Raw genomic sequence first — 21,999 nt, 5'->3', positions numbered from 1 at the left:
TGATTGTTGTCCTATGGACAAACTCTCCCTCCTCAGCTGTAGATCTCTGCAGTTCATCCAGAGTGATCATGGGCCTCTTGGCTTCAACTCTGGTTAGTCTTCTCCTTATTTGACATTACATTTTTGAGGGAAGACCGGGTCTTGGTAGATTTGCAGTGGTATGATGCTCCTTCCATTTCAATATGATCGATTGCACAGTGCTCCTTGGGATGTTTAAGGTTTTGGAAATCTTTTTTTAACCAAATCTGGCTTTAAACTTCTCCACAACAGTATCAAGGACCTGCCTGTTGTGTTCCTTGGTCTTTATGATGCAGAAAACTGAGACTATCACAGAGCTGGTGCATTTTACGGAGACTTGATTACACACAGGTGGATTATATTTATCATCATCAGTCATTTAGGACAACATTGGATCATTCAGAGATCCTCAATGAACCTCTGAAGTGAGTTTGCTGCACTGAAAGTAAAGGGGATGAATAATATTGCACGCCACACTTTTCAGTTTTTTATTTTTTACAAAGATTTAAAATAAGCAATAAATATTGTTCAACTTCACAATTGTGTCCCACTTGATGTTGATTCTTCATCATAAAATTGAAATTTTTATGTTTGACGCCTGATATGTGGGAAAAGGTTGAAAAATTCAAGGGGGGGGGACGAATACTTTTGCAAGGCACTGTACATGCTGTATATATTTTTTCATAGATACATGCATAATATATTGGGCAATTCACATGTCCGTGTTTTTACATGAATTGCTTATACGTGCAGAACTCAGAGACATGTCTGTTTTTTCTTCGGTATCACGAATGACAAATGCTAATACAAATCTATGCGTCAGTGAAAATCACAGACAGCACACGGATGGCATCAGTATTTAACACTACAAAGGATAGGAGAAGCCTTGTAATTATGTTATCTGTCTGTGAAAAACACTCATGACACACTGGTGGTAAAAGGCATATTACGAACCGCACACGGATGACACACTGCTGGTAACAAGGCATATACGACCGCACACGGATGACACACTGGTGGTAACAAGGCATATACGAACCGCACACGGATGACACACTGGTGGTAACGAGGCATATAAAACTGCCCCCAGATGACACGGCTGGTAACCACACACGGATGTCACACTAATCCAAAACACTAATGACTACTATTTTTTCTCGTAACTGTTTAAGCACGGATGGGTGAATGAGGCCTTACTGAAAGCGTTGCTTTGGGATTCAGCAAAGAGCTGTCAATCTACTGTATGTGGTTGCAGCACCGCTAATTTTGTTCTCATCAGTGACTGAAGCCTCTCTGGCACACCTCTATGACTGAAAGCCGGCGGATATTGGGATGAATATAATCAACATGCTCTCAGTAGCCATATGCCGGCGTCACACGGTACGATATATCGGGCGATATGTTGTCGTGGTCATGTCGTTAGTGACGCACATCCGGCATCGTTTGACCGTGTGACACCTCCAAACGACTGTGAACGAGCAAAAATACTCACCTTATCGTTGCTCGTTAACACGTCGTTCATTTTCAAAATGTCATTCCTCCTTCTGTGCACCGGTTGTTCATCGTTCCCGAGACAGCACATGTCGCTCCGTGTGACACCCCGGGAACGACGAACAGCAGCTTGCCTGCGTCCCGCCGGCAATGCGGAAGGAAGGAGGTGGGCGGGATGTTATGTCCCGCTCATCTCCGCCCCTATTGGCCGGCCGCTGTGTGACGTCGCTATGACAACGAACTTCCCTCCCCCTTCAGGAAGAGGCTATTCGCCGCCCACAGCAACGTCGTCCGGGAGGTAAGTGCCTGTGATAGGTGATTAATGACTTTGTGCGCCATGGGCAACTAATTGCCCGTGACGCACTAACGACGGGTGCGGGTACAATCGCTCGTGCGGTCGCACGATAGATCGTCCCGTGTGACGCCAGCCATACTTTCAGCAAAGCAGCCGGACAACATTGGCACGCTATTACCTTGCATCTGCAGTTTAATAGCATTTGGGAACATAACACTTTCCATTTAAGAGTGCTGATAAATACCGCAGCATCCAATATTCCATGCCTCCTAGACTGATTGGCAAAGTTGCCTCTTGTAATGTCTCTTTAATTACTGTAAAATGACAGTAAGTCAGCCATGGACTATTCTTTGTGCAGCACAGTGACACAAGCATGGGTTGCCAGTGCTCGCGTCAAGGTGACTATTTTGCGTGCCCCTAACATGTGAACCGGTAGCAATCTGGCATTGAACCTCTTATGCCTCAAGCATATATACTGCAATTTGTGGTACATACTGATCTAATTATAATTTGCGGTTTGACTTCAAATTTTCTTTTCTGAAATGAAACATAAAATTTGAAAAAATAAGTTATCCATTTTTCCTAACAATTTTTATGAAACCGTTGAATTACTCTACCACTATATAAAGCCTTATCCTAACCCCTACCCAAACCTTAACCTATCGTTAGGGCTAATTATGGTGAGCAAAAATGTAAAAAATCTAAAATCCATGCATGATTCAATACGGTCTCCATTTACTAGCGGTTCAGCTTTTTTCATCCCAGTAGCTGTGTATGCAGAGCGCAGCGGTCAAGATGAGTTTGCCATAGGTAGCAACGGAGAAGACGACTCTGACTTAATTACTGAGCTTTGCCATTCCACTCACTGCCTATGCAGAGTGCAGTGTTTAATGACAAACTCATCTCATCTACTGTGCTCTGCATCAGTAGAAACCAACAGGCACTCACTGTACCAAGGAGATGCAGCACTTGTGGACACTAATTTGAAAGAGGGAATTTTGAGCAAATTTTGTACCCACTAAAGTGGGCTTTACATGCTGCAATCTCGCTAGCGAGATCGCTAGCGAGCGTACCCGCCCCCGTCGGTTGTGCGACACGGGCAAATCGCTGCCCGTGCCGCACAACCTCGCTTAACCCCGTCACACGCACTTACCTGCCCTGCGACGTCGCTCTGGTCGGCAAACCGCCTCCTTTCTAAGGGGGGGCGGTTCGTGTGGTGTCACAGCGACGTCACACGGCAGGAGTCCAATAGAAGCGGAGGGGCAGAGATGAGCGGGACGTAACATTCCGCCCACCTCCTTCCTTCCTTCCGCATTGCCGGTGGAGGCAGGTAAGGAGATGTTCGTCGCTCCTGTGGTGTCACACACAGCGATGTGTGGTGCTGCAGGAACGAGGAACAACATCGCTAATAAGCTGAAAACGATTTTTTGGTTTCAGGACGACCTCTCCACGGTAAATGATTTTGACCGCTTTTGCGATCGTTTAAGGTCGCTCAGAAGTGTCACACGCTGCGATATCGTTAATGACGCCGGATGTGCCTCACAACCACCGTGACCCCGACGATAATTCATTACCGATATCGTAGCGTGTAAAGCCCACTTTAGACTTTTGCCACTATGGCCCACTATGCTATGCCACCACCAGCATTTCTTCACATATTTTAAGATCTCAAATTGCAGTCAGTGAAAAATTCAAAGGCTGAAAATGTGACTTTTTAATGTGCTGCTTATAAAGGTGTGTGACTTGTTACAGTGTATCAGACGTCTTCTGATGATTTCAGAAGCTGCGTGAACTGGGCCTAATAATTTAGGTAAATACTCATTAAGAACGAATACCAAAATCCTGAATTCTAGAGGTATTCCCATCTCAAAACATTTATGGCATATCAAACAGATATGCTGTAAAGCCTAATTTAGATGCCATGTATCATATCTATTTATGTGTGTAAATGCCTGTGAGGTTGTCAAGTTTGGGTTACAAGACCTGTGGCCAATCCACAAGCCATACGTAGACCATGATACACAGGCAAGTGAACGTCTGGGAGACAAGCACATCTCAAAAGCTGGCGTCCTCAATCTCAAAAGCTGGGCTCAAGCATCTTAAAAACTGGGTTCCACCATCTTTAGTAACTGGGGTCCACCATCTTTAATAACTGGGGTCTACACGCCTGGACGAGTGACTGACAGACTTCTATCAGAGCACTTGATAATATTGACATCACTAATTTGTGTTCCAGGTACAATGCATGCCATTACCAGAATTAATCATATTCATAGATGGCAGATACAGTTACACTAAATACAACAAAGTAAAAGAATCCTATTCAAACAAGCAGACATTAATACCACAATAATGCATTAGATACAGCATCTCCACGTCTCTAGATAGACCGATAACTGAAGAAATATTGCCCAGCACATCCCAGTGACGGTCCAGTCCATCCCAGTGACAGGTCCAGTCCATCCCAGTGACAGGTCCAGTCCATCCCAGTGACAGGTCCAGTCAATCCCAGTGACAGGTCCAGTCCATCCCAGTGACAGGTCCAGTCCATCCCAGTGACAGGTCCAGTCCATCCCAGTGACAGGTCCAGTCCATCCCAGTGACAGGTCCAGTCCATCCCAGTGACAGGTCCAGTCCATCCCAGTGACAGGTCCAGTCCATCCCAGTGACAGGTCCAGTCCATCCCAGTGACAGGTCCAGTCCATCCCAGTGACAGGTCCAGTCCATCCCAGTGACAGGTCCAGTCCATCCCAGTGACAGATCCAGCACATCCCAGTGACAGATCCAGCACATCCCAGTGACAGGTCCAGCACATCCCAGCATCGGGCCCAGTAGATCCCAGTTTCGGGTCCAGTACATCCCAGTGACGGTCCAGTCCACTGGTGAGCCCTGTGAGTACTCCCTGGCCTCCATCTACCTATGTATTCCTCACAAGGCTGCGGAAGAGGACACAGCCAGCACATTCCTGCATGGGATAAGTCCAGCTCCCTCCCCCTCACAGCACAAGAAACTCCTCAGGCTCAGGGTAAATATTGATGTTAATTGCAACATTGAAAACTAGTGTAAAGGAAAGCCAAGCTCAGTGTTACCACCTCATACCCGCCTACTGGCTGCTGTTAAAGGGCTAAGTCCATTCTCAGGAATGGTGATCATGTTGTAGCCAGTCTGCCAAGCACTGGTTGGTCACTGGCCACTGCCCACCAGGCACAGTACCCTGGCCATGCCACTCTAGGGTGGTGAAATGACTCAAGTGCCAGCCAGGAATTCAGTAGATCACATCCAGGTGAAGGCCACTGTGAAGTGCCAGGCCTGCAAATATCTGCCCATGCAGGGTGGCATGTCATATGTCTGAAAAGGTGTGGGGAGCTGAGCTTTCTACAAAAGTTGTCACTCATGACATGCCCTCCCTCCAAACCAGGCTGACATGGTGTAGTACCCGCAGCCCTTCACCCAGGAGCCACACTCAGACCTGCCTCCTAACAACTTGGCTCAGTGCTTGTGGGGAGTGCCCAGTACAGAGAGCTGACAGGTCCACAGAGGACAATGCACAAGACTGCAGTGATTACCTGCACCATCCAGATCCTCCTCCACTCGGGAGCAGCCCCCACAGACAGACCCCACAGACAGATCCCCCTGCCGTCTGCAGGATCTCCTGACAAAGGAAAGCAGGTGGTGCTGTGTGATCCAGGAAGCAGGCGCCAGTCCTGCACTGTCCCACTCCCAGCAGCCGCCGCCTCCTCGTCCTCCCCCAGTCCTGTCAGTGAGGGGAGAGCTCCACCTCTCCAGGCTGAGCACATATTGGAGGCATTGATCCGTCCACACAGGGGTGTCCTCCAGAAGAGCCGGATGGCTGCCCTGCTGTGACATGTGCCATCAGCTGTGGGGAATGCTGGCGGAACTTTCCACTCATGCATATGAGCCCTGCTCCTTCCACACTGACAACATGCACAAGTTGCTTCCTTCTAGTCTATCATCTGCAAAATGCTCTTATTTTCAATAAGTTTAATAATGAGCAACAATTATCACATTAATAACAGGAAATACAGCAGCTTCAAAAACTATGCAAGGGGCACAAAAATGGGAATCAAAAGGGTTAAATTACATTGGGCCACTCACAGGACTGACACAGAAAGGGGTGAGAAAGCTCAAATTCGGGCACTTCCTGGGCAGAAGAGCTGGCATCAAACTGGACAGAGCAACTTTCACATAATTACACAACAATGTAGGATCACTTGCTTATTTCAGAAATATTGTCATTACGTTTATGAACATTTGAAGGTTGTTTTTTTTTTGTAAGGGGTGAATCATACAACTAGAATAGTGTTTTACAAAAGATCCAAAGTTTATCAACATAAAACCTATATTTTGCTCAAAACGTGAAGATCATAATTAAAGAACAATGACTGTAGCACAAAAAATGATAACTAAATTTTCTGAAGGTAACAATAGTCTCCAATCAGTAGGACGTGTACAGGCTCTACTTTGACTTCAGCACATCTGCGGCCACAGGGCATCACTAGTCTCTCACACTGCTCTGGTGGGATTTTGGTCCCCTCTTCTACCAGTCTCTTAAACAGTTCTTTGACTGTTGTGGGTTTCTTGGCCATAACTTTGTCACCAAGGATTTTCCAGAGGTTTTCTATTGGGTTGAGATCAGGAATCTGGGCTGGCCATTTCATTGTTTCAATGTTTTCTGTTTCAAGGAACTGTTTTACCTGTTTTGCTGTGTGACAGGGGACATTGTCCTGCATAAAGATTCCTGGCTGATTGTCTCATGAATACAAGTAAGGAACCACGTGTTGTTGAAGGTTCTGATCCACACTTGCATTCACTCTGCCATGTAGCTATATGAGAGGTCCAACTCCTGCTGCAGAAAACAGTCCCCAAACCATGACACTTCTTCCACCACCTTTCACTGACTTCTTCACACACTTTGGGTCCAGTCTTTCCCCAGTTTCTTGACAAACATAATATTTACCATCAGACCCAAATAAATGAAACTTTCTTTCATCACTGAAATGAATTGTGGACCACTTCTCTGTCCACAGAACACTCTCCTCACCAAAGGTGAGTCTATCCTTTTGATTCCTTCTGCTAATGAGAGGTTTGGTCACTTCAGAGTGGACTTTTAGTCCAAATGCTCTTAAATGTAGTGACACTGTATGACAAGACAGATCCTTACCCTGTTCAGTGCTGCACTGGCGAGCAATTCCAGCTGCAATGTTGAAAAGCAATTACCCATGGAGAGTCTCTGCATTATCCTGTGCTCTCTTGCATTTGTCTTTCGAGGCCGACAAGCCTTCTTGTGGGACTTGAAAGAGTTTGTGATATTGTAAACATGCAATATTCTCGAAATCACAGACATTATATTGATGGCCTCACAGTGAAAAATCCCATCATTCCAATTTTTTATTTATCGGCAAAGATTCATAAGGATCCCATGAATCCACCTGGATGTCCAATTGTTTCTGGCATGGGAGAGCTATGCGATCTAGTATGCACATTCATTGAATACTATTTACATCCCTTGGTTGAGACGCTGCCCTCTTGTGTCAGGGACACTATGGATGTCCTTCAATGCCTTGATGGTATGATTTTGGAGCCGGATATGTTTTTTTGTGACTGCAGATGTCGAAAGTCTTTATACAATCATCAGACATGATGATGGCTTAGAGGCATTTCAATACTTTCTCAGGATGAGCAGCCTTGATGTGGAGTTGGTGGGTTTGGCTTTGGATCTGTTGCGGTTCATCCTTACACATAATTTTTTATTTTTAAGGACAAGTTTTTTGGGCAGAAACAGGGTACAGCTATGGGAGCTGCATGTGCCCCATCTTATGCTAACCTCTTCCTGGGTTTCTGGGAGAGGGTCATCTTTGATGATGGGGCAGGTGCCACTTCCCAAGTACAGGGATGGTACAGATACATTGACGATGGGCTGTTCATTGTCAGGATTGAACCATAGTGGATCCAACATTAGACTCACTTACAAATTTGATCAATGGGAGGTTGACATTTTAGATATTAAAATCTTGGTACAGGATGATGGCTCTGTGCAGACCAATATGTTTAGGAAAGAGACCTCTGTTAATGCCCTCCTGCATGCCTCCTCTGTCCATATACAATTCCTCAGGGCCAAAAGGATTTGCTCCTCAGGTGAACTTTTTGAGGAACAGGCAGAGGATTTAAAGGAAAGATTTACCAACAGAGGTTATAGCAGGAGGTGCATTAAGAGAGGTTACTTGAAGGCAAAAGCAAAAACTAGGAGTGATCGCCTTGTGCCTAGTACTAGGGGGTCAAATCCCAATGTGATACACTTTATCTCCACATACAACCACCAATGGGAACGTATGCGTCACATTTTACAAAAGCATTGGTTCGTCCTCAGGACCAAAACAACTTTGGCTAGTTTCCTACCCGAATCCCCCTTGATGGCGTCCAGGAGAGGTAGGAATTTGAAGGATTATTTGGTTAAAGGCCACTATGTGGCAAAGGTTTCCAATCCCCTTGTGGTGAGCAAGAAGAGAGTCGGCTTCTACCCGTGTGGTGACTGTTTAGCATGCCAGAACATGGTTAGGACGGCTGTGTTTAAATCAGCTGATGACCGTAGAGAATTGAAGATGTTGGATTACATATCGTGCAGTAGCACATAAGTTATATATTATGCTACATGCACTTGCAATTTAAGATATATGGGTCTCACCTCCAGGGAATTAGGGGTACAAACCTGTGAACATGTGATGGACATCCTGGGGGCGCGTATTGCTGAGGATCCAACTATCTTAAAGCCTATTCCAAGACATTTCCGGACATACCATAATTGTGACCCCACAGGATTTCATGTTGTGAATGTCATCTGTGTGGGTGCTGTTTTGAAGCACCATCTGGTGGCCAGGAATGGTAGTGGAGCTGAATCTGAGCCTGTGACAGGTGTCGGCGTTAATTGGGAATTAGGGAAGTCCTATTGCAGACAAGTCTGGTCTATATAGGAGAACACTTTTTGCCTTGCTGGCGGCGGTTATAATTGTATATTCCTCAGTCTCTGTTCTTGGATTTGGGTTCTGTCTGTCCCTGTTTCCCTGAGCAATACTTCTGCAGATAAGTTCTCAGTTTTTTCCTTGCTTCCTGGTTTACACCTTAGGGTGGTTGTTTTCCTTGTATTGCTTGGTATCTGTTTTCTTGCAGGTGAAGTTTGGTTTCTTTCGTGTTGTGAGCATGGGGGTTCCCCCTTTGCTAGCTTTCCTGCAGGAAAACGGATTTTCTCCTTGTCTAACTTGATTATTTGCTCTTCTGTATTTTTGTGCTTTTTTGGTGTTTTGTTCCCCATTATTTACAGGAGTACCTGATATAGTGGGGATGAGGTTGATCGACCTCTAGGGACAGTTTTTACTATCAGAAGTTTGGTATTTTTCTATAGGGATTTTGCACTGACCACAATCAGTTTCCTTTCCTTTTCTTTGTATCAAGTTAGTTGGGCCTCGCCTTTGCTAAATCTATTTTTCCTATCTGTCTATTGTGTTTTCCTACATCACCATCATCTTTATATGTGGGGGACTATCTACTCCTTTGGGCACTACTCTGAGGCAAGGTGGATTTCCTTATTTCTCTCTGTGAGGCGTAACTAGTTTCTCAGGCTGTGTCGAGGCGTCTAAGTTTTTAGGAACGCTCCACGGCTACTTCTATTGTGGTCTGATAGTTAGGGGATTGCGGTCAGCCCAGGTTCCAACTACTTCTGTTTTCTTGGTGTTTTTTCACCAATGGGAGTTTTTTGTAATCTTCCACGGTTACCGGATCATAACAATTTCGGGTTCGGGGCATTGAGTTGATTAGGATGGGATCCAGTGGTGGGGACATGAAATGCCTACTGGCCCAACGGGAGTGTCATTAGATCCATGTCCTTGGTACCCTGAAACCCATGGGGTTGAATGAGCAACTTAGTTTTGCTCCTTTCTTATGACTATATAATTGATCTGTTGTCCTTGGTTTTAATTTTATTCTGTGTGTCCTATTAATTGTTATTTTTTTCTTATTTCCTCATTTTATTTTTTCATGTACAGGATTTAGGGGATTGTTTATCTCCAGCAATGAAATTATACACCAGGATCTATTCATTACACCATCTCTGCATTATTCTGGCACTGTTATGTGCGTTAATATTCTTTGGCTATGTCTATATGATCCATTGTTTTTCTGTCTTATGTCACAATTGTTTATACTGCATTTGATTATATTGCTGGTGGTGTACTTGCCTGTCTTTTTCACCATTGAGACTGTGTTTACATCGTGGTGATGATTTCAGCGCATGTGCACCGTGGCCTGGTTGTTCCGGCTCATCTCCAAGGGCTTCTATGGATGATGCGGGTGGGACTAAGTGACGTCACCGTGAAATATTCTCTGGCATCATCGTGAAGCCGGAAGTTATATGCTGCTGACCTTCGTCCGCGATGCGCATGCGGTACCAGTGTCATTTACCTCACAGTGTATTCGGCTAGATATAGCCCATGGCACACAGTACCTGTATGGCCCCCCGAGGAAGCCCAACGTGAAACATGCGTCAGGGCCCCTGGACAGCATCTGCCATCTGGGACTAAGTTATGGGTGAGCTGGATCATTAATGACCTCATTGCACGTGATGAATTGCCTTCTAGCGGTATGCTTTATATTATCCCTTTGCACATCTATGCTCAGTTGTGTTCCATTCTAATCTTGTGTGGTCTATGTCATTTATTGTATACTAGAAGATGGCCCGATTCTAACGCATCGGGTATTCTAGAATTTACGTATTGTGTAGTTAATGTATGATTTTTGTTTTATATATATATATATATATATATATATATATATATATATATATATATATATATATATATATATATACAGTGAGGTCCAGAAATATTTGGACAGTGACACAATTTTCGCGAGTTGGGCTCTGCATGCCACCACATTGGATTTGAAATGAAACCTCTACAACAGAATTCAAGTGCAGATTGTAACGTTTAATTTGAAGGTTTGAACAAAAATATCTGATAGAAATTGTAGGAATTGTACACATTTCTTTACAAACACTCCACATTTTAGGTCAAAAGTAATTGGACAAATAAACCAAACCCAAACAAAATATTTTTATTTTCAATATTTTGTTGCGAATCCTTTGGAGGCAATCACTGCCTTAAGTCTGGAACCCATGGACATCACTAAACGCTGGGTTTCCTCCTTCTTAATGCTTTGCCAGGCCTTTACAGCCGCAGCCTTCAGGTCTTGCTTGTTTGTGGGTCTTCCCGTCTTAAGTCTGGATTTGAGCAAGTGAAATGCATGCTCAATTGGGTTAAGATCTGGTGATTGACTTGGCCATTGCAGAATGTTCCACTTTTTTGCACTTATGAACTCCTGGGTAGCTTTGGCTGTATGCTTGGGGTCATTGTCCATCTGTACTATGAAGCGCCGTCCGATCAACTTTGCGGCATTTGGCTGAATCTGGGCTGAAAGTATATCCCGGTACACTTCAGAATTCATCCGGCTACTCTTGTCTGCTGTTATGTCATCAATAAACACAAGTGACCCAGTGCCATTGAAAGCCATGCATGCCCATGCCATCACGTTGCCTCCACCATGTTTTACAGAGGATGTGGTGTGCCTTGGATCATGTGCCGTTCCCTTTCTTCTCCAAACTTTTTTCTTCCCATCATTCTGGTACAGGTTGATCTTTGTCTCATCTGTCCATAGAGTACTTTTCCAGAACTGAGCTGGCTTCATGAGGTGTTTTTCAGCAAATTTAACTCTGGCCTGTCTATTTTTGGAATTGATGAATGGTTTGCATCTAGATGTGAACCCTTTGTATTTACTTTCATGGAGTCTTCTCTTTACTGTTGACTTAGAGACAGATACACCTACTTCACTGAGAGTGTTCTGGACTTCAGTTGATGTTGTGAACGGGTTCTTCTTCACCAAAGAAAGTATGCGGCGATCATCCACCACTGTTGTCATCCGTGGACGCCCAGGCCTTTTTGAGTTCCCAAGCTCACCAGTCAATTCCTTTTTTCTCAGAATGTTCCCGACTGTTGATTTTGCTACTCCAAGCATGTCTGCTATCTCTCTGATGGATTTTTTCTTTTTTTTTCAGCCTCAGGATGTTCTGCTTAACCTCAATTGAGAGTTCCTTAGACCGCATGTTGTCTGGTCACAGCAACAGCTTCCAAATGCAAAACCACACACCTGTAATCAACTCCAGACCTTTTAACTACTTCAATGATTGCAGGTTAACGAGGGAGACGCCTTCAGAGTTAATTGCAGCCCTTAGAGTCCCTTGTCCAATTACTTTTGGCCCTTGAAAAAGAGGAGGCTATGCATTACAGAGCTATGATTCCTAAACCCTTTCTCCGATTTGGATGTGAAAACTCTCATATTGCAGCTGGGAGTGTGCACTTTCAACCCATATTATATATATAATTGTATTTCTGAACATGTTTTTGTAAACAGCTAAAATAACAAAACTTGTGTCACTGTCCAAATATTTCTGGACCTAACTGTATGTTATTGTGTGTAGTTGCCAAGTGTTTGTGTAGGGCGCTGTAAATGTTCTGGGTGTTGTCTGGGTGAAGGGGTGAGAGTGGTGTTGTTTGTGTGTTGCGTTGTGTGTTGCATTATTTGTGGAGCGCCGTGTGTCTGTAGCGTTGTGTGTGTGTGGTGCTGTGTGTGTTGCGCGGTTTGTGTGTGTGTGTGGGGTGCGTGTGTGTGTTTTGGGGGGAGGTATGTTTTGTGCAATGTGTGTGTTGCGCGGTATGTGCAAATGTTTGTGTGTGCCGCGGTGTTTGTGTGTTGTGTGTGTGCAGCATTGTCTGTGTGTGTGGGTGTCTGTGTAGGGCGGTGTTTGTGGTTCCCAGTGTGTGTGTGGTGTGTTGTGCGGTGCGTGTGTGGCGGTGTGTTTGTGTTTTGGGGAGAGGTGTGCACCCCCCATCGTGGTCCACCCCCCATGCTGCACCCCCATCGTGCTCCTTCCCCCATGCTGCGCATCCCCCATCGTGCTCCATCCCCCATGCTGCGCACCCCCCATCGTGCTCCATCCCCCATGCGGCGCACCCCCCATCGTGCTCCATCCCCCATGCTGCGCACCCCCATTGTGCTCCATCCCCCATGCTGCGCACCCCCCATCGTGTTTCATCCCCCCCATTCTGGGCACCCCCCATCGTGGTCCACCCCCCATCGTGCTCCATCCCCCATGCTGTACCCCCCATCGTGCTTCATCCCCCATGCTGCACTCCCATCGTGCTCCATCCCCCAGGCTGCGCACCCCCCATCGTGCTCCATCCCCCATGCTGCGCACCCCCCATCGTGTTTCATCCCCCCATTATGGGCACCCCCCATCGTGCTCCATCCCCCATGCTGCACCCCCCATCGTGCTCCATCCCCCATGCTGCGCACCCCCCATCGTGTTTCATCCCCCCATTATGGGCACCCCCCATCGTGCTCCATCCCCCATGCTGCACCCCCCATCGTGCTCCATCCCCCATGCTGCGCACCCCCCATCGTGTTTCATCCCCCCATTCTGGGCACCCCCCATCGTGGTCCACCCCCTATGCTGCACCCCCCATCGTGCTCCATCCCCCATGCTGCACTCCCCATCGTGCTCCATCCCCCATGCTGCGAACCCCTCAGAGAGGAGTATAATAGGAGGATTATAATAGGAGGAGTATAATGGGAGGAGTAGTCCTGGGGAAAGAGGAGTATAATGGGAGGAGTTGTCCTGTGGGGGAGGTGTACAGGTGCCCAACGTGTGCGGGGGGCATGGCCGAGCGGGCAAAGTGTGAGGGGGACGTGGCCGAGCGGGCATAGTGTGAGGGGGCGTGGCTGAGCGGGCATAGTGTGAGGGGCCGTGGCCTAGCGGGCATAGTGTGAGGGGGCGTGGCTTAGCGGGCATAGTGTGAGGTGGTTTGGCCAAGCGGGCATAGTGTGAGGGGGCGTGGCCTAGCAGGCATAGTGTGAGAGGCCGTGGCCTAGTGGGCATAGTTTGAGGGGGCGTGGCCTAGTGGGCATCGTGTGAGGGGGCGTGGCCTAGCGGGCAGTGTGTGTGGGGGCGTGGCTTAGTGGGCGGGGGACGTGGCCTAGCGGGCAGCGCGTGCGGGGGGCGTGGCCTAGTGGGCATCGCATGTGGGGGCGTGGCCTAGCGGGCATCACGTGCGGGGGGCATGGCCTAGCGGGCATCGCGTGCAGGGGGCGTGGCCTAGCGGGTATCGTGTGCGGGGCGCGGGCCTGGCCAAACGGTTAATCCATGCCGGGGGAGGGGCCAGGCCGAGCCAAGCGGCCAATCCGTGGGGGGGCGGGGCCATGCCGAGCCCAGCGGCCAATCCGCTGGTTGTCACTGTAACGACACAATTGTCACTGTCACGACACAATTTTGGAGCAAGACAGACAGACAGAATAAGGCAATTATATATATAGATGTGCCCATCTGTTTATAAACTTAGGTCACAACACATTCTGGTGTCCGTGGTTGTCATCTCTTCACCTTCCTCAGGGAGAATGGCTATATATGCTGTAAGCGTTTGGCTGCTCACGTGATGGGGGTCACTCACTTGGCTGCGTTTCCGAGGTAGCACAGGAACACAAACCTCTTAAAAAGTCCAAATGGTTTAGTAAAAAAAAAAATCCAGCATAAACCGCTCCTCAAAACATAACAGAAATACAGACGGATTTCAGGTCCGTTAAACTCACGGTACTCCTGCACATTTCAGATACACAATCTGCGTGCAGCTCTCTCAGCCTCCACTCAGTCACTTCCAGTCCGTTAACACCATAGAGGTTTCTGTGCCTCTCTCACTGAGTCCAAAAGCCCCATTACCTCTCGCTGGCTTTTTCCCACAGGAACACGGATTTCAGGTCCGTCTTTGTTGCGGTCCGCCCGTTCATCTTTGGATACTTCTTAGCATCCTGAGTGGGCTCTCTCAGCGTCCACTCACTCACGTGTGAAGCCAACCCTCTGCTCCTTCAGATGGGTTCCTTCAAGAGGATTCAGACCTCTCTGAGATAAACAGCCTCTTTTCCCTCAGAGGCTGCTCCTTATGCAGTGCTTCTCATACACTGACTTCTCCATACACTCACTGACTCCATGTGCCAAACAAGCTAATTAAGACCTGTGTCAGACACACCCATAGGCAGGGGTATGTGGATGGCCAGTCCCACCCATCTCTTAGCCATCCGTAATCCTGGCCCATTCAGTACTATAAGAAGATGTGGTACTACATGTACCAGAAAGAACTTCCAGGATCCCACCACTTCCATGGTACATACCTGTCCCTATTGCTCACTAACATATGTCCACCACCAATAAAACTTGGTGGTGGACATATGTTAGTGAGCAATAGGGACAGCGAGGGTCAGCCATCTGGAACGGGGGGTGTCCTACAAATTACGACACCCTTCGTTGGTAGGAACCTACCAACCTGTCTGTCGCTATTTTCCCTCACGCTAACCTATTTCCATCTAACATTCACTCGCACTGTAACATGTCCTATATGTTGTTTGGAGAGAGACACTGTGTGTCTGTTTTAATATTGATTCATTAAAATTTTGATTTTTAGAGGTATTGTCTTTGTGGTTTTTCTACTATCATACCTTGGTATTCCATTTTGTCGTGGTTCTACCTATGTGTGCACACTGCATGTTTGTGGTGACCACAAAGATGCACGTTTTTGGTGCCAAAAAAACGCACCCTTGGCATGCATTTTTTACTGCGTTTTTTACCACATTTTTGCCCAGTGCGTTTTTTTAAGTTAAATCCATTGACTGGAAGGGCTCAAAAATGCTGCAAAAATGCAGAAAGAATCGACATGCTGCTTCTTTGTGATCACCACAAAGAGGCAGCCAAAAAAAGCTGCAACGTGCGGACAGCAAAAAGAAAATCTTACAGATTTTGCTTGAGAAGGAAATGCATGCAGTTTTGGGAGAAAAACTGCACCCAAAAAACGCGCAAAAGGCCTAAAGTGAGAGATACGGCCAAGGACGTACCAGTACGCGTCCTTGGTTGTGAAAGGGTTAAATTGTCGATAATGACTTTGTGTAGATAGTGAGCCCTTTAGCTGTGCTCTAATAGTGGGGAGACAAAAGGGAAAGTGCGGGCACAGATCTTAGTGTAGATGTTAGGGTGCAATAGCAAAAAAATATTTTAAGTATTGCTCACCTTTCTCAGGAAATACTAAATTAGGAGTCTACAGATGTGGACAAGGGAAGTGTCATTGTTGCAAAATGTTAACACATGGACAAAAATGTATAAAATCAAATAGTACAGAACTGATACCCATTACTGATCATCTCACCTTTACAACAGACCATGTAATTTATGTGATCACCTGTAGCTGTGGACTACAATATTTTGTTCGGACCACTGAAATGGTCCGAACACGTTTAAATGGACATAGCTATAATGCCAAGAATGAGCTACTTAGAAATAGCCTCTCGCGCCACCTTCTCTTTAACCATGGGAAAAAATTTGATGTCAGCTTGACACCGGAAGAACATATCCCAGTTACCGTATCAAATAGAGTACAATTACGAAATAGATAAGAAGCATATTGGATGTATAAGCGTTGTTGCTTGCACCCCGATGGCTTTAATGACAAACTAGAAAATGTCTGAAACATATATTCTATGTGGAAATTTTCCCTATTTCAGTCAAAAATGTACTGTGGGAACTTCATCCATATACAAGTATGAGAAGCTTTGGTCCGCTCTCCTCTGTCTGCTTGTCTACTTCTCACAAAACCTAGTAGCTCACATTGAAGCGAGGGGTCTCTGGAGAGCTTGCGAGACAGATATGAGGATAGGTTCAATTCTGTATTTTAACAGATGAACGTGTACCGCCCCCGTGGAAGCAGCCAAGCTGCTCGGATTCGGGTTCGCTGTGGCTCGAGGGTCTCCGGGCCCAGGGGTCGTGCGGCCACTCGAATGAAAAGGGGGGTATTTACAGAGGAGTTATAGTTTGTGACGCCACCCGTGGTGTGTGGTAATTAGGATTACCACCGCTGCTGTTGGGAGTACCTGGGGATGATGGAACGGGGCAGCAAGGTGTTGGAACCCTCCATGGGTAGGGGATGCCCCGGGACTCGGTGAAGGGGGTAGTGCCGTGGGGAGGAAGGGGTCACTCTCGTACTCACTCAGTTCATAAGCAGACACCGACAACCGGGTAAACCAAGTCTCTGAGTACCGCTGCCGATGAGAGGAGCTCGTCCGGATCCAGTCCCCAAGTGGTGCTGCCTGGTGGTCCGTGACCTGCCTCGTGGCACTTAGTTTAGACTGCAACTTTATGGGCCGGTAGCTTGGAACTAGCCGGGCCCCGCTCACTACTATGGCTAAGTAAGGGGGCTTGCTCTCGGGGCTCATGCTTGGGATTTTCTGGACCGTATTGGTTGGAAAGTCCTATCCTCCTCGTTGCGCTAATGCCCCCATTCTGGAGCGGATGGGAACGGATTGTGAAGGCTTCGTTCTCCTCAGGTAAATTATCGGGTTGCCTGAAGCTACTCCTCGACCTAGGGTCAGGCTGCCGGCCATCCTGCTTGATGGGTCCGAGCACCTCGCCACAATCCCCTGCGACCGGGGATCCGACTCCTCTAGGCCCAGACCACCGTCTGTAACCTAAGCAGTTACCTCAGAAGTCCCCACTCCCGACTTTCTCTGAGCTCCTCTCAGCTCGAGGGCTACTTCCACCTCCTTCTCCACTCACTGACTCTACTCAACTCTCTACACACCTCACCTCCCCTCCCTGACCCCCCAGGTGGGCGACTCTATTCCTCTAAAGCCGTCCACTGGCGTGTCAGGTGGGTGTGGTGCAGGGTGTTTCTAGGATTTTGATTTGCTGTTAAAGGCAACACCACTTAAGTAGGGACACAGAACCAAGAGGGAGGTGGAATACTGCACGGAAGGGCAGCTTGTGCAGTACCCTGTGATGACCTGATAGTCCATGGGCATCACAAACGCATCTCAGGGAAATATATATTTATAAATGTATTTGCACGTTACAATTTGTTGATATATTTGTATATAATTTGTTTTATAAATTCCTTTTACCATGACATATTATTTTAAGAATTTGTATGAATTTTAACAATTAACATATTAATAATTTTGTTGAAGACTACCTGAAAATCCATAATGTTTAAAATATTTTTTTCCTCTTGTTTTTTTGTTTTCGCCTTTTTATATTGTAACAATGTATAATATATATAAGAAATTGACACTTTTATAATATAGAGAATGAAAAGATTCTACCCTTGAATGTGGAATAGTAATTAACTCCTGGGTGGGTCTTTCTAAATAATTAAGAATGAGATTTGAGCAAACTAATTCTTTTGGTTATAAATAGGGATGATCGAATGTATTCGCCACTATTTGGTATCAGAGAGAGGAGAGAGAGGAGAAAGAGAGAGAGACTCCCAGTCACCACAGCTCGCCATTAGGTCCAACGTGAAATTATTTTGGTTTCCCATAGACTTACATTGGGCATCGAATATTCGCGAATAGTTGAATAGAGGTGACGTATTCGCCGGATATTTGGCGAAACGAATATTAGGGTATTCGATCATCCCTAGTTATAATGTCGCAGGCAGAGGTGACTGTCCACGGCAGGGAAGGCTACCCGAGGCGCTCGGATCCGGAGTCGTGGCTGTGGCTCGAGTGGCAGATGGATCCGGGGCTCGCGCAGCAACCCACCACAATAAAAGGGGGTATTTACAAGGGAAGAGTTTGTCAGTGACGCCACCTGTGGGTTGTGGTGAGAGTTGGTGGCACCGCCGCTGCCTGGTTTTGGGACGCCCGGGGCTGATGGAGCGGGGCAGCAGGATGGTATCCCCTCCACGGGTAGGGGAGGTGTTGTCCCGGGGCCCAGGTTTACGGGAGAGGAGATGCTGCAGAGAGTGTCATGCAGGGCTGGACCGAGCCAGAATGGTGTACTCACAGTTCCAAAGAAGTTCACACAGAGTCCAGTGGTAAACCAAATTGCCAGTGACCGGTAACCTCCAGCGGGTGTATTTGGGTCCCACACCCTGGAATAACAAACAGGGGTCCCTTCCTCCTGCACTCAGTGTTTGTGTCTTTTATCGGACAACTCCGCTTGGAAAGGGGAAGTCCACTGCCGGTAACTTTGTATGTTGGGAGCTATGGCCCGCGAAATCTGACCCATGGGATCTCTGTGGGTTCTGACGGACACCCTATCCCCCACGTTGGGCTTCCATTTCGCTCTCTCTGGGCTTGCTGGTGGGACAAGATGTGGAACCTTGTCCCCAGTTGGCTAATTAACAAGGGCCTTGTAACCTTCCTCGTCCTAGGGTCCAGGAACCCCTACTGTGCACGGCCTCCAGACCGGATTCCCGCTGTCGGCACTGGCGGGCTTCAGTCCTGCCCCGATCCACTTAAGGTCTCCGTCGCCTGTGGCCCTGTCTGCCGTCTGCCACCTAGTAAGTAGTCCGGTAGTCCAGGGGCCCCAACCCCTGGCTCTGCTGTCAATCCACATTCCTCTCTCCTCGACTGTCAGAACAGTTATACTCCACTCAACTCGTTCCCTCCCAGAACACCTCAGGACCCCTAGGTGGGCGCTCCCATCCGGTTTTTTTTACCATTCTGAAGTTAATAAAACTCTGAAAGAATAAGGATTCTGAAATAATTCTGGGAGCGCCAGGCTAACAAATCGGGATTTCTCTTCATGGGATCAATAATAACTTTTAGGATTGCTACTGCTAGGAGTTCAAGTCCTCTTCCTCTCTGAAGAGAATATTTGCAATAACTCCATCACAACACGGCCAATTCACGTTTTTGCGTTTTAATTTTTTCCTCACCTTCATCCCACAGCCAAAACTTTTTATTTATCTGTCCACAGACATATGAGGATTTGTTTTTTGCTGGACAAGTTGTACCTTTTATTTTGCCACATTGTGTACTGAAAAACAGAAAGTGGGGAGAAATTGGGAAAAAAATGCAATTTTGATATTGTTTTTTGGAAATTGTTTTTATAGCATACTGTGGTAAAAATGACTCATGAATATTATTCTGGTCACAGTATTATTATGACAATAGCAAAAGTCCATTTTTTTTATTATTTTAGTGGTGAAAAAATCAGAAGTTTTAAAAAAGAAATTGGGGTATTGTATTGCCAATTTCCTTTTTCAGTCTATGCAGCTGTTTGAGGGCTTTTTTCTTGCGGGAAAAGATGTTTTTATTAAATTATATAATTTAATGTTTTTTAATCATGTTCTAATAAATATTTTTTATTTTTATATGATTAGCGTGGTTGTGCCAAGATTTTTCCTTGTTCTATGATTACCAGATGTGCACATCAGAGTTGACATGAATTGTATCCAAGCAGCATAGTAGTCTTCCCTTTTTCTTCTCTTCAACGTTTTTATTGATACAATTTTGGGATAGATATGTCTTGATCATTTATCACAGCATTTTATGTGGCAGTCCAACAGCAAAAAAAGATATAATTTTGGCATTCTTGATTTTCTTCTGTTTATGGTGTTTACCAAATGGGTTAATTATTTTTACATTTTGAAAGATTGGACTTTTTCTAAATGCAGAGACTATACCACATATCTGGTTTTTTATTCTTTTTCTCAGATTATCTTTTTATTATCATTAATGAAGTAAAAGGGGTGATTTGAACTTACATTTTATTTTAGATTTTTTAAAACATTTTTTTCTACTTTTTACTGTACTTGTTAGTCGCTTTAGAGGACTATAAGGCCATGTGCGCACTAGAAACTGACGTTTTCTTTAGAAAAAAACGGACGCTCTGAAAGAATCCCGTCCCTGCGGTAAAAAAACGCACAAAACCGCAACGAAATCCGCATATGGATTTGCCACGTTTTGGTGCGGGTTTGCAGCAGATTTGCCGCGGTTTTTCCCCAGGTTGGTCGCTGCGGGTTTTTACCATTATCTATGGCAAAAAACGCAGGTACCTGCGGAAAAGAAGTGACATGCACATTAATTCTGCAGCGGAAATTCCGCGGCTAAATCTGCAGGTATAAAAAAACGCAGTGTGCGCACAGCATTTTTTTATACCCATAGGTTTTGCTGCAGAATAACTGCAGAAATGTTAGAAACATTTTCTGCGGCAAATCCGCGGTAAAATCCGCAGTAAATCCGCAGCGTACGCACATGGCCTAACATGCAAAAGTCCAATTGCTTGTGTTGTAGGCAGCCTGGCCACAGTCTAGGTTTCAAGGGAGCTCCATAATGGCACAGAAGTCTTCAACAGAACCCCTGCTGACATAGAAAACCATAAGCAACTTGCTATCATGTCACATGTTTCCCAATGGGCGCAAAGAATGAATCTCCCCCATGTTGGCGCATTGCTAATGCCGCTGTTAGAGTTTGACTGCGGCATTTAAAAGTTTAGCAATCAAGGGTGGACACTGCTCCTTGCTGTAACCCACAGCCACTACCTGCCAGGTGTGAAGCGAGCTCACCCCGTCAACCCGCTCCATATGTAGCACCCACGGGGAAAGGGGTTAACTTTACCTGTTGCTGGGCCAGTGATGTCGGGTCTGGGGATGTCATGGGTGGCCCTTTACCGGTTTTGTGGCACCGATGTGTACGTTAAAAGGGGGATAGTGATGATGGAATGAAAGTTTGTCTCGTGACGCCACCTGCGGTACGCGGCCAGGGAATAGCCGCCGCTGCTGTCGCTGTCCCCCGGTGTGGATGGTTATAGCAGCTAAGGTGTTACTGCTCCCCACAGGTGGAGCGGACCCAAGGAAAGTAATGGGGAAGACAGTGGCCATTGGCGCTGAAGCGCGGGGCGCCGGCAATAAAACGCAGAGTCAGCTGCTGTGGTTCAAGGTCTGTTTACTTACACTTCGCAGGCTGCCCGGAGGCACTGGTCTCCGCTGCGATGGACTCCAGCCGATCCTGGGTAAGACAAAGGTTAGAACCGGTGTGGTAGTCTGTGGGGCCTTCCCTCTTGCACTTTTTAGTGTGGATCCCCATGAGCTTGAGTGTTTGGAGACCCTGGTGTAGTGTTAAAGTTCCTGTCCCGTATGCAGGTGGCGCGGGTCCGCTGTGGGGCTTGACCGTAATCCCGACCCCAGGCCCTATGCACCACTGTGCTCAGGGAATTGGTGGTGGCCAGAGGAATCCCGCTGTCTTGTAGATTCTGGTGGTCCAAAATGGAGTATGTTTCACTCTAAGGCGGGCTTTGCACGCTGCAACAT

At 46.6% G+C, this 21,999-nt stretch overlaps 1 protein-coding gene across 1 annotated transcript in view; it reads right to left on the bottom strand.

The window, feature by feature from the left end:
- Positions 1 to 5,499, bottom strand: part of PTPN3 (protein tyrosine phosphatase non-receptor type 3) — a 421,949-nt gene extending 416,450 nt beyond the window's left edge. The window contains exon 1 of the mRNA XM_075314923.1: positions 5,371 to 5,499. The gene's annotated coding sequence lies outside the window, so the exon portion shown is untranslated. The remainder of the gene's footprint in view (positions 1 to 5,370) is intronic.
- Positions 5,500 to 21,999: the final 16,500 nt, after the last annotated feature.

The sequence above is a fragment of the Anomaloglossus baeobatrachus genome, chromosome 6 (assembly GCF_048569485.1).
Source record: "Anomaloglossus baeobatrachus isolate aAnoBae1 chromosome 6, aAnoBae1.hap1, whole genome shotgun sequence".
Taxonomy (NCBI): Eukaryota; Metazoa; Chordata; class Amphibia; order Anura; family Aromobatidae; genus Anomaloglossus; species Anomaloglossus baeobatrachus.
The sequence above is the reverse complement of the archived record's forward strand: the minus strand, read 5'-3'. Positions and strand labels throughout refer to the sequence as shown.